Below are 14,543 nucleotides of genomic sequence, written 5' to 3' on the forward strand. Positions count from 1 at the left end.
TATCCCCATTTAGTTTCCTCCATAAGTCTATCATATCTAGTTTTTCTAACAATATATTTACCTCCTTAACTTCTTTCTTATTTATATTATGATTTGATTTATCTAGATCTGAGAGTGGGAGTTTGAGGTCTCCTACTAGTAGAATTTTGCTGTCTATGTCTTCCTGTAGTTCTTTCAGCTTCTCCTCTAAGAATCTGGATGCTATCTCATTGGTTGTATGCATTATTCACTATTGAAATTACTTTTTTTTTTGTCTATGGTGCCTTTTAGGAGGATATAGTTTACTTCCCTATCTCTTTTAATGCTATCTATTTTTGCAGCTGCTTTGTCTGAGATATGGATTGCTACCCCTGCTTTGTCCACTTCATTTGAAGCAAAATATATTTTGCTCCAGTCTTTTACCTTTATTCCGTATGTATCTCTCTACTTCAAATGAATTTCTTGTGAACAGCATATTGTAGGAATCTGGTTTTTAATGCAGTCTGCTATTTGCTTATGTTTTAAGGGAAATTTCATCCCATTCATATTCAAAGTTATAATTACTAACTCTTTATTGCCCTCCATGCTATGTCCCCTCTGTTCATATTTTTCCACTTTCCCCCCCTTTATCCATATTCCCCAGTATTTTGTTTCTGAATACTGCCACCTTCAGTGTGTTTGCCCTTCTATATCCAACCCCCTCCCCTTTCTTTCCCCTTTCCCCTTTCCTTTCCCTTCCTTCTATTAGTTCCCTTTTCCTCCCTGTCTCCATCCCCCCCACCCCTTTACCCCTTTTAATGCTTGAAAGGTAAGATGATTTTCAAGTTTACTGAGTGTGTATAAATTAATTTTAAGGCAAATGTAATGAGAGGAAGATTCAGATGTTTCTCATGTCCTCCCTTCTTCCCCTTTATTACAGTATGTTTTTGTACCTCTTTTTGTAATGAGATTTAACCCTATTCAATCCCCTCCCTTCTCCCATTTCCTTTCTGTCCCCCCTTTTAAGGAGGAAGTGTTTTTAAATCATTCTAAGTCATAGAAAATCTCATCACTTCTGACCAAGAATATTTTCTCTGATATTGTTACAATTCTCAAGAGTTATGAGAATTTTTTCCCCATTCTGGGATATAGCCAGTTTCATCTTATTGGATAGCAGTTTTTTTTTTCCCTTTTTCATCTGATCCAAACTGATGGATATTAAGTGGCATAACAGAGTAGTTCAATTTGCATTTATCTAATTGCTACTAATATAGAGCATTATTTTATATGGTTGTTAATATTTTTTCTTTTTCTAAAATTTGTCTATTGACCTCCTTTAATTATATATTAATTGGAGAATATTTGTCATTCCTATAAAACTTGGTTCCCTATATATTTTATAAATAAACATTTATTAGAGAAACATACTGCAAAGATTTTTTCCCAGCTTCCTGCTTTTCTTCTAATTTTGTTTGCATTGGATGTGCTTTGCCGAAATTTATACACACACAAACACACACACACATATACATATAGACACACACAGATATATGTGTATATATACATATATATATGTGTATATATATGTATATATATAATTAAAATTATTCAGTTTATCTTCCATGATGCTCTCTAACTAGTTTGGTTATCAATTTCTCCTGTCTCCATAGACCTAACAGTTTATTATTTCCTTATTCTACTAATCTGCTTATATCTTAATCATGTACACATTTTGAGTTTAGTTTGGTATATAGTATGAAATGTTGGTCTCTGTCTAGTTTCTGACAGATTATTTTGAATTTGCTCCATAGTTTTTTGTCAAATAGTGAGTTTTTGTCCTGAGTTGAAATATTTGAATTTATCAAATAAGATTTGTTCTGCTTATTTTCTTTTTGAATTTTATATACTTAATCTTTTCCACTAATCAAACTCTCCATTTCTTACACAGTATCAAATTGTTTTGGTGACTGCAACTTTGGAGAATAACTTGAGATCTGGTACTTATAGGTCCCCTTCCCTAATTAACCTGGACTTTTTTTTAATAGTAATCAATGTTGTATTTTGTCAAAAGCTTTTTCTGACTCCATTGAAATGAACATGATCAGTTGCTTTTGTTTTTTAATATGGTAAATTATGCATATAGCTTTCTTAATATGTAACTACAGTAATACTGAACCATTCTTGGTATAAATTCTAAATTCTTGTTATAAATTCAACTTAGTCATCATGTATGTATTATGCATACATGATGACTAGGCTGGATTAATTAATATATTAATGTATTCTTGCTAGTAATTTACTTGTTTTTATATCAATATTCATTAAGTAAATTAGTCTAGTTTTCTTTTTGTTTTAATTCAGTTTAATTGTCAAGATTATATTTCTGTGATAGAAATAATTTGGTTAGACCTCTATTTTTTTCAAATAACACTTGCTGTATTGGAATTAATTTTTCTGTAAGTTTTTGATAGAATTCATTTGTAAATTCATTTTGTCCTTGTATTTTTTTTCCCTTGGGGAAGCACACTTATAGAAGGTTTGATTACTTTTTTCTATGATGGGGTTGTTTAGGTATTCTATTTCTTATTCTGTTAATCTGAGAAATTTATATTTTCATAAGCATTAACCCATTCATTTTAATTGCCAGTTTTATTCATTTTAATTGCCAGTTTTATTGACATCTACTTGGACAAAATAACTCCTAATAATTGCTTTTATTTTCTCTTCATCAGTTGTGAATTAACTTTTGTCAGTTTTTGATGCGGGCAATTTGGTTTTCTCATTTTTTTTTCCAGGCAATGGAGTTAAGTAACTTGCCCAAGGTCACACAGCTAGGTAATTATTAAGTGTCTGAGGCTGGTTTTGAACACAGGGTCTCCTGACTCCAGGGCCCGTGCTCTTTGCACTATGCCACCTAGTTTCCCCTCTTCTTTCTTTTTAAAAAGCAAATTGGTTAATGCTTTTTTTTGCAATTTTAATTTATAAAACAACAAATTTTATTTATTAATTCATTTTTTTAAACTTTCAGGTTTGCTCATCTCTTCTTTGATTTTTCAATATTTCTAATTTTGGATTTAAATTGAGGGTATTTGATTTGTTGTTTTTCAAGTTGCGGTTCCTAATTCATTGATCTGCTTTTTTCTTTTATTGAATAAGCATTTCTTTTATTGAACAAGCAACAAGATACAATTTGTCCCTAAATAGTTTCATTTGCAACCTGTAGATTTTTAATTTTGTCTCAAAGTTCCTTTACTGAATGTATTTTTATATTGTTATGTTCAGAAAAAGATGTATTTTATATTTTTGCATTTGTTTGTGAGAGCTTTATACGCTAATACAGGATATTTTGGTTACCATGCACAGTTGAAAATTGGTATATGCTTTTTTTAATCACATTTAACATTCTCCAGAGATTATAATATCCAATTTTCTAAAATTATATTCACCTTAACCTCATTTGTGTTTCATTTATTGTTATGCCTTGTTATTATTGCTTTGCTTTCTATAACCTCCTTTAACTCCTTTAACTTTTAATTTCAGACTTTATATGCTATGTCATTAAATGCAAGCATGTTCATTATTGATAATAAATCTTTGTCTATGGTGGCATTTAAAAAATTTCAGTTTCCCAGTTTGTCTAATTTTGCCTTCCAGAATATCATTCTAACCTCTACACATTTATAGGGGCAGGTGCTAAATCTTATGTGATCCTGACTATGACTCCATAATATTTGAATTCTTTCTTTCTGGTTGTCTGTGATCTGGTAATTGATATAGGAGTCCTAACTGTTGAGTACAATATTCCTTGCAGTTTTGATTTTGGGTTTCTTTCATGATACAATGTGCAGATTCTTTCAATTTCTATATTGTCCTTTGAGTCTAAGATATCTGATTAATTTTCTTTATAATTTCTTGAAATATGATATCTAGGCTCTGTTCTTGTTTATGGCTTACAGATAGTTCATGATTTTTAAATTATCTCCTCATTATTTTTCAGGTGGGTTGTGTTTCCTATGAGATATTTCAAATTTTCTTCCACTTTTCTGTCTTTTGATTTTTTATTTCTGTCATGAATTCATTAGGTTCCACTTGATCAATTCTAACTTTATAACAATTATTTCCTTCAGTAATATTTTGTGCCCCTTTTACCAAGCTATTCTTTCTCTTTTCAAAACTTTCTTACATAGCTTCCTCTACAATTCTTATTTCGTTTTTGGAATAATCATAAAAATTATTATTGGTCTTATGTCTAATCTGCCCTGTTCTGTGAGGGTTTGATTCTAGATTTTTCCCCAAGTCATTGTATTTTTTATGTTTGTGCCTTCAACTTTCTTGTCATCATGGTATCTCTAAGGTTAGGTTCTACTTTTATACTTATTTGCTCATTCTTCCAGACCTCTTCTTGACTTTGGGTTTCATATTGTTGTTGGACTGTCTTCATTTGAGCAGTAGTTATTTCTAGCTTAAGCTCCTGTCTTTTTATGTTTTTCTGACATTTCCATAGCTCATCCTTGGGGTCTGAAAATTTTAATGCTTTCATAGTGAAATAATCTGGGAAGAGATATGTTCATTGTCCCCCTATTGTTATTTTCTGTAAATTTCCAATCCAGGTTTGGGTCTGCTGGTTTATATGGAAATTTGGATACTGGAACACTCAGTCCCCAAAACATCTAATATGTTGTGCTTTTGGCCAATTCTGATCTGAACTGCAGATCTCTCTATCTTCCTAAAGTGCCTGGGTTGGAAAATGACATGTGACTTTTGCTGTTTTTTTTTCCACTAAGAATTAAGTCTAGTTTGTTTTCTAAGTTGTTGTGGAGAAAGTGTATTGGGTACTATGGGTAAAAATAGTGGCTCTCATTCTACCTCTTGAAATATGGAGTTGTGCTCTCTTAAGTAGAGTTTAAATGCTTAGCCATTTTGCTTGAGAAAGAACCTCAGAGTCTGATAACTTATCTTTTTTTTAAAGCAATAGAATGTTTATTAAAGATATTATTTGAGTTTTACAGTTTTCCCCCATTCTTGCTTCACTCCCCCCCACCCCCACCGCACAGATAGCACTCCGTCAGTCTTTACTTTGTTTCCATGTTGTACCTCGATCCAAATTGGGTGTGATGAGAGAGAAATCATATCCTTAAAGAGAACAGAATTCTCAGAGGTAACCAGATCAAACTATAAGACATCTGGGTTTTTTTTCTGAATTAAAGGGAATAGTCCTTGTACTCTGTTCAAACTCCACAGCTCCTTATCTGGATACAGATGGTACTCTCCTTTGCAGACAGCCAAAAATTGTTCCCAATTGTTGTGCTGATGGAATGAGCAAGTCCTTCAAGGTTGAACATCACTCCCATGTTGCTGTTAGGGTGTACAGTGTTTTTCTGGTTCTGCTCATCTCACTCAGCATCAGTTCATGCAAATACCCTCCAGGTTTCCCTGAAATCCCGTCCCTCCTGATTTCTAATAGAACAATAGTATTCCATGACATACATATACCACAGTTTGCTAAACCATTCCCCAATTGAAGGACATTTACTGGATTTCCAATTCTTTGCCACCACAAACAGGGCTGCTATAAATATTTTGTACAAGTAATGTTTTTACCCTTTTTCCAAATCTCTTCAGGGTATAGACCCAGTAGTGGTATTGCTGGGTCAAAGGGTATGCACATTTTTGTTGCCCTTTGGGCATAGTTCCAAATAGCTCTCCAGAAGGGTTGGATGTGTTCACAGCTCCACCAACAGTGTAATAGTGTCCCAGATTTCCCACATCCCTTCCGACGATGATCATTATCCTTCCTGGTCATACTGGCCAATCTGAGAGGTGTGAGGTGGTACCTCAACGAGGGTTTAATTTGCATTTCTCTAATAATTAATGATTTAGAGCATTTTTTCATATGGCTATGGATTGCTTTGATCTCCTCATCTGTAAATTGCCTTTGCATATCCTTTGACGATTTGTCAATTGGGGAATGGCTTTTTGTTTTGAAAATATGACTCAGTTCTCTGTATATTTTAGAAATGAGTCCTTTGTCAGAATCATTAGTTGTAAAGATTGTTTCCCCAATTTACTATTTTTCTTTTGATTTTGATTACATTGGTTTTATCTGTGCAAAAACTTTTTAATTTAATGTAATTGAAATCATCTAATTGGTTTTTAGTGATGTTCTCCAACTCTTCCTTAGTCATAAACTGTTCCCCTTTCCATAGACCTGACAGGTAGATTAGTCCTTGATCTTCTAATTTGCTTATAGTATTGTTTTTTATGTCTATGTCCTTTAACCATTTGGATCTTATCTTGGTAAAGGGTGTGAGGTGTTGGTCTAATCTAAGTTTCTTCCATATTAACTTCCAATTATCCCAGCAGTTTTTATCAAAGAGGGAGTTTTTATCCTGGTGGCCTGACTCTTTGGGTTTATCAAACAGCAGACTACTATAATCCTCTCCTGCTTTTATACCTAGTCTATTCCACTGGTCCACCACTCTATTTCTTAGCCAATACCAAACAGTTTTGATGACTGATGCTTTATAATATAATTTTAGATCTGGTAGTGCTAAGCCACCTTTGTTTGCATTTTTTTTTTCATTAAGCTCCTGGCAATTCTTGACTTTTTATTTCTCCATATGAATTTACTTACAACTTTTTCTAGCTCATTAAAGTAATTTTTTGGAATTTTGATTGGTAGGGCACTAAACAGATAGTTTAGTTTTGGTAGAATTTACATTTTTATTATATTAGCTCTACCTATCCATGAGCAGTTGATATTTGCCCAGTTATTTAAATCTGATTTAATTTGTGTGAGAAGTGTTTTATAATTGTTTTCAAAAATATTCTGAGTCTGTCTTGGCAAATAGACTCCCAAGTATTTTACACTGTCTGAGGTTACTTTGAATGGAATTTCTCTTTCTAGCTCTTCCTGCTGTTTCTTGCTAGTAATATATATATATAGGAAAGTAGAGGATTTATGGGGGTTTATTTTATAACTTGCAACTTTGCTAAAATTGCTAATTGTTTCCAGTAGATTTTTAGATGATTTCTTGGGATTCTCTAGGTAGACCATCATGTCATCTGTGAATAGTGAGAGTTTTGTCTCTTCATTCCCAATTCTAATTCCTTTAATTTCTTTTTCTTCTCTAATTGCTGATGCTAACATTTCTAATACAATATTGAATAGTAGTGGTGATAATGGGCATCCTTGTTTAACCCCTGATCTTATTGGGAATGCCTCTAGCCTCTCCCCATTGAGTATAATGCTTGTTGATGGTTTCAGATAGATACTGCTCATTATTTTAAGGAACAGTCCATTTATTCCTACACTCTCTAGTGTTTTTAATAGGAATGGATGCTGTATTATGTCAAAAGCTTTTTCAGCATCTATTGATATGATCATATGGTTTCTGATATGTTTGTTATTGATATAATTGAGTATACTAACAGTTTTCCTAATATTGAACCAACCCTGCATTCCTGGAATAAATTCTACTTTATCATAATGTATTATCCTAGTGATGACTTGTTGTAGTCGTTTTGCTAAGATTTTATTTAGGATTTTTGCATCTATATTCATGAGGGAAATAGGTCTATAATTTTCTTTCTCTGTTTTAACTCTTCCTGGTTCAGATAGCAGTACCATATTGGTTTCATAGAAAGAGTTAGGCAGAGTTCCATCTTTCCCTATTTTTCCAAAGAGTTTATATAGGATTGGAACCAATTGTTCCTTAAATGTTTGGTAGAATTCACTTGTGAATCCATCAGGCCTTGGAGATTTTTTTTTAGGGAGTTCACTAATGGCTTGTTGGATTTCTTTTTCTGAGATAGGGTTGTTCAGGTATTTAATCTCTTCTTCATTTAACCTGGGCAACTTATATTTTTGTAAATATTCATTCATTGCACTTAGATTATCAAATTTATTGGCATAAAGTTGGGCAAAATAATTTCAAATTATTACTTTAATTTCCTCCTCATTGGTGGTGAGTTCACCTTTTTCATTTATAATACTAGAAATTTGGTTTTCTTCTTTCTTTTTTTTAATCAAATTGACCAGAGGTTTGTCAATTTTATTGGTTTTTTCATAATACCAACTTTTGGTTTTATCTGATACCTTATCTTGCCAAGAGTTCTTCAGTATCTTTCTAAAACAATTCAAATGGAAATTATCCAATTTTCTGTCATGGTGCTAGAAGATTGTCCACATTTCACAGGCATATAGTAGTGCTATAGACCTTCAGTTTGGTACACAGTGCAACATTTCTTATCTTGCATCCTTTCCTTCAGATCCCCCCAAACACTGAGATAGCTGTGGCAATAAGTGGATCAACCTCATCATCTATATGAATATCCTTGAAAAGTATACTGAAAGATAAGCAAATTTATTTATGGCATTCAAAATTTCTCCATTTGCTGTAACCCATGGGAACCTAACCTTTCTAGATGTTAATTGTTAGGTCAAAATTAGCGTAAGTAGGCACAAATTGATTCATAGGCTTCATTGATGGTCGACAATCATTTGTAATCAAAAAAGTCATACGCAAACTCTTCCTCCACTTTTGTTTTGACCTGTAGCATTTTCAAGTTAAATAATTACCATAAGTGCAGCAGTTGGACTTATTGCTGTCTTCATACTTGTTAAAGGCATCTAACAACATCATTGAAAACATGCTAAAAAGCATGGGAGCAAGAACACAGTCTTGCTTTACTCCATTGATGGCTGTAATACTTAAATTACTAATATAAAAGAGTTTTGGGATGTAAAGTTTTTCATAAGTCCTTAATTGTGAAAATCATTAATGATTTTTCTTTCATATCATGTGTCTTTATTCTGATATGAAGTCCATACAACAAATATGATTTCATGAGTACACACATTATACATATTTGTTAGTTCTTTTTTTTTTCCTTATGTGAATGGGTAAGATCATTTTATTTGATCCTCTGCTTTTTGAATGAAAACTTCATTATGGTAAGTCAAGATAACATTAGCTTTAATTGGAGAGCTAGTGAACAAAAAAAGAAAGATGGAGAAAGCAAGAAGAAAGGAATAGAAGAAGAAAAAGAAGAGAAGAAGAAAAAGAAAAATGTCAACAATTTCTGGTTTGTTGAAAGTTGTCATCACTATGGAACTATGGCAGACAGTCTTGTGATCTGTTAATTTTTCATCTATGTTCTCTCTGATAAAGGGATCTATTTTGATACTACTGTATTTCAGTGACAATTTACTTTTCTTTCTGTCTCTGTTAATATTTATCCGGCTCTTCTCCATTATACTTTATCTTTTCACTACCTGAATTTACCCCTAAATATACATATACATATATATATATATATACATATATATATATATGCACATGCACACATGCATACACACACACACACAGACACACAGGTTTTCAAAGCTATCTTTCAAATTGAAGACATCATCAAATCACACAAAGTATACATCATCAATGTGAATTAGAAATCCTAATGCAAGGAAATAAATTTGGTCTCATAGATAACTTTGACACACAGTGAGATGAGACCAAGATGAAATTATGACTGTTTTTCCTTATCCTTATGGTATGCTGAATTTTCTGTTCTACCATTAATTTAATAAGCTCCCATTGGTTTCAGACCTTGTTGGAATTTTTTTCAACATATGAGAACACCATCCTATTACATATTAAATATATACTTTTGAAGTTTGTTCATTGACAGACTTTGAATACTAAGACCAACATTTCTATGATTGCAAGATATAAAAAAAATAGTAAATTGATAAAGAAACTGGAAAACAATAATAAAAAATCTGACAAAAATGTCCTTACAAGTAGATATCCTTTAAATTGAATCCTTGCAGTCCTCTGGAAGAGAACATAGACATACCTACTTCTAATCCAACTGTAGTATTTATAGTATAAAAATATTTGATGAAAAACTCATTCATAAAACAAAAATACAAGGAGATACATGCTTTCCACTTGCACCAACACTACTACTACCACCACCACCACCAATACTGCCAACATCACCAACACCACTACTGTTGATTGATTTTGAGAAATAAAGACGCACAAAACTGTAACTAAGAAAATTAGAGTTTCTCAGAAATGCATTATAATCAGAATTACTGAAAGGTTGGTAAGACTGGGTGAGATGATAGAAGTCAAGGGGTGAAAATAAATCTATGTGTTTCTATACTGAGGCAGATAACTGGAGCTTGTAGTCATTTATCAATATATCAGTGAGCAGACCTCAAGCAACTTAGAAATATAAAATATTAATAGCCCATGTAATGATAGTCACAGGAGTTGATTTAATTCCTTTACTTATTAGGGATTACTGTAATGGACTTATCATTCATCCCAGTTTTTTTGTCTAGTTAATCAGACAATAGACATTTATTAAGTCAATGATCACCCTGTGCCAAATGCTATGAGAAGTATACAGATAATGGTATATCTCTAGTCTTCCCTCTGGGAAAGGGGTCTACTCTAATAAACCTGTATTAGAGGCATGCATTAGTATGCATGTGCATATACAAATATATATATATATATATATATACAATGTATATACATATATATGCACATGTACACATGCATATACACACACACACAACTTTTGAAAGCTATCTTTCAAATTGAAAACATCATCAAGCCACACAAAGTATGTGTCATCAATGTGAATTAGAAATCCTAATTCAAGGAAATAAATTTGATCCCATAGATAACTTTGACTCACTGAGATGAAACCAAGATAAAGTTATGAATCTGCAAGGCTGTTCAAATGGAAAAAGAAAGACAAATAGTAGGATGAGACAAAGAGCAATTTATAGTAAGAAGAAACACTCATCTGGGTAAATTCAGGAAGTGAAAAGATAAAGCATAATGGAGAAGAGCTGGATAAACATTAACAGAGACAGAAAGAATAGCAAATTGTCATTGAAATACAGTAGTGTCAAGATAGATCCCTTTAACAGAGTGAACATAGATGAGAACTTAACAGAACACAAGACTGCCTGCCATAGTTCCATAGTGATGACAAATTTCAACAAACCAAAATTTATTGGCATTTTTCTTTTACTTCTCTTCTTTTCCTCTATTCCTTTCTTCTCGTTTTTCTCCACCTTTCTTTTTTTTATTCAGTAGTTCTCCAAATTAAAGCTAATGATATCTTGACTTACCATAATGAAGTTTTCATCATTCAAAAAGTGGAGGATCAAATAAAATGATCTTACCCTCTGGATTTTATTTTTCCAAGAGGAAGTTATGTTTTCTGGTTAAGAAATGATATGAACCTTGAGGAGGGAATGTCCATTCCATCTTAGAATTTTTGACAGTGAAGAGAGGAAATCAAAGTATAGCTTGTCATGTATCCTCACATTTCTGAAATAAAACTTTAAGGGGTTCAGAGAAAGGGTAAGGAGATTTACATGGATAAAATTTCTGTAGTTGAAGTTAGCCAGTCCAGGAAGAACTCTCTCAAATGAAACTCTAAAAACTAGATAAAGAATAAATCAACTCAGCAGACAAAAGAGGAGTTGTCTAAAGATCCTGATAAAAATGAAAGGAAATTTCATCAACATGCTTTGATTTAAAAAAGATGTACAGAAGATGAAGGCAAGGGGATATAATTGAAAAGCATCCCTCAAATATGGCCTGAATCTGTAAAATATAGTGAAGGGTCAAACTTACAATGATGATGGAGTTAAAGAAAACAGTAAAGTTTGATAAAGTGACATTAAAATCAAATGCAAGATCAAAGAAATAATAGGGCAGATGAATCTTCAGACTGAAAGAAACAATGGAACATCTATTCAATTAGTTAGATTGAGATCTGGTTAAATGACCAGATCCAAAGAAAAGCTCATGTCAAAAATAGTTCATTGTCAGTTTAGAAGATCTCTATTAGAGTAGCTAGGAAAGTGTAGTTTTCAACTTTTTTTTTTCATTATTTTCAATGACTTGGATAAAAAGTACAAATAACATGCTTATCAATTTCACAGAAGAAATGAAGCTTGGAGACACACACAGGATGACAGTACCCAACAATATTATATGAAAATATTAGACCAAATGAAATCAAATAAAAATATATTTGGTATAAATATATAATCTTATACTTAGATTTAAGAAATTATCTTCATTTGGAGGAAAATTCCCTCAATTAGAATGAAAAAGGCATAGGGGTTTAAGAGAGACTACAGGCTTGTTATGGCAGCCAACAAAAACCCCCCAACTAATCTTAGGTTATATTAACAGAACTTCATGTATTCTGGATTAGGGAGAGAATACTCCTTTACTCTTACTCTTGCTCTTTTTAACTCTGGCAATTGCTCAAACCAGGATTCTACATTTTAGGAAGAACTTCTATAATCTGGAGAGCATAAGAGGTCTTGGAAATATTTTGTATGAAGAATGACTGAAAGAATTGGGAACTTTTCAAAAATTTTTTTTTTATTTTTAAAGATTTAATTTATTTTGAGTTTTACAATTTTTCCCCTAATCTTACTTCCCTCACCCCACCCCTCACACAAGGCAATTTGTCAGTCTTTACATTGTTTCCATGGTATACATTGATACAAATTGAGTGTGATGAGAGAGAAATCATATCCTTACGGAAGAAAGAAAGTATAAGAGATAGCAGAATCAGACAATAAGATATCAGGTATTGTTTTTTCTAAATTTAAGGTAATAGTCCTTGGCCTTTGTTCAAACTCCACAGTTGTTTCTCTGGATACAGATGGTATTCTCCATTGCAGATAGCCCCAAATTGTCTCTGTTTGTTGCACTGATGGCATGATCATTGCCCCCATGTTGTTGTTTGGGTGTACGGTGTTTTTCTGGTTCTGCTCATTTCATTCAGCATCAGTTCATGCAAATCCCTCCAGGCTTCCCTGAATTCCTATCCCTCCTAGCTTCTAATAGAACAATAGTATTCCATGACATACATATACCACAGTTTGCTAAGCTATTCCCCAGCTGAAGTACATTTACTTGATTTCCAATTCTTTGGATCACAAACAGGGATGCTATAAATATTTTTGTACAAGTGATGTTTTTACCTTTTTTCATCATCTCTTCAGGGTATAGACCCAGTAGTGGTATTGCTGGATCCAAGGGTATATATATTTTTGTTGCCCTTTAGGCAAAGAACTGGGAACTTTTAATATGGAGAATAAAAGAAACAAGAGACAAAACAGACTTAGTGAGGCACTGGAGATGGTCATCAGCAACCTTTAAATATATAGTGCATTCTTGGCACAGTCTTGGAACTACTGTTCCCTAATTTGGAATGTCCTCCCTCCCTCTTTTAAACTGCTGAATTCTTATCTATTTTTTTAAACCCAACTCTAGTGTCACAACCTTCATGTTAACTTCTTGAATTCCCTAAATTAGTTACAATCTTTCTCATTAGACCTTATATAGCACTTTGTTTTGAAATATCTTAATGCACCTATCAAGTAATATTAAATTTTACTATTAATTGTGCTATTAGACTGTCAACATCATGAGATCAGGGACTGTCTTATGCAAAATGTTGTGCCTCCTTGAACACCTAGTACTATAGCCTGGAACAATCCCTGATCAACATAAAAAAACCCAATTTATTAAATTCCTATTATATTCAAGGTACAGGCAATGCAAGATAAAAAGTACACAGTTCTTACCCTCAAGAAGAGTGCATTCTATTTTTCTGTATTGTATGTGGGATATGATGTGGATACATGTATTATTCAAGATAGGATTATGATGGAGACAAAGCACCGATCCAGATAGTGTTGTGGGAAAAAAATGAGGATGACAGAATACTTTTCTTTATTATGGTGTATGAACAAGCCCAAGCAATAAATATTTATTGATTGAATATTTGAACCTTCAGTGAAATTAGTATAATACAATAGCACAGTACTACTGAATGAATGGTGTATTTTTTCAGGTGTCTGTCTCCATTTTAAAGCTATAGTTGTATGTGAAGTTTGTAGGAAATGATACCTTTTGGGGGTCCAAGTTATATTCTAGCTCTGCCTCGTTATCCTGGCACTCATGAAATTAAGTTTCTCTCTTTCTATGTATGTGTATTATTAGATTCTGAATTGTGATGTTATGCAATTAATATAGTCATTGACTAAAATGAAAAATATTATTCTATCTAGGAAGATGTGAGGTGAGTGTAAGAAATAGTCTATCCTGAGCATTAGGTTGATGATGTTTCTATTCATCAGGGAACTATTAGCATATGCTCATTATGCTCATTGCCCTTACAAGTTTCTCTTTTTAAAATCATCAACAAATGTAGATATTTCAATGAATACATAACCTCCCAAAAGGGTCACATATAAAAGTATGAACTTCTATAATATACCTTTTGCTTAAAAAAGTATATATAAAATTTAACAAGGTATAAATATTTCCATTTCTGAACTGATCAGGATTTTGAGAAAGCTTCTATATATAAATGGTAAAAAAAATAACTAAAAAGGATAAAAGATTTGCCTACTGGGAATTAAAAAAAAAACCCAACCAAATTACAACAGCTTTCACTCCCTTGAGAGATCCAAAGCCTAATGGATATGTTAATTCTTCAAGAGAATTAATGGGAGAATGTTA

The sequence above is a fragment of the Macrotis lagotis genome, chromosome 1, assembly GCF_037893015.1.
Source record: "Macrotis lagotis isolate mMagLag1 chromosome 1, bilby.v1.9.chrom.fasta, whole genome shotgun sequence".
In the NCBI taxonomy this organism is placed as follows: domain Eukaryota; kingdom Metazoa; phylum Chordata; class Mammalia; order Peramelemorphia; family Peramelidae; genus Macrotis; species Macrotis lagotis.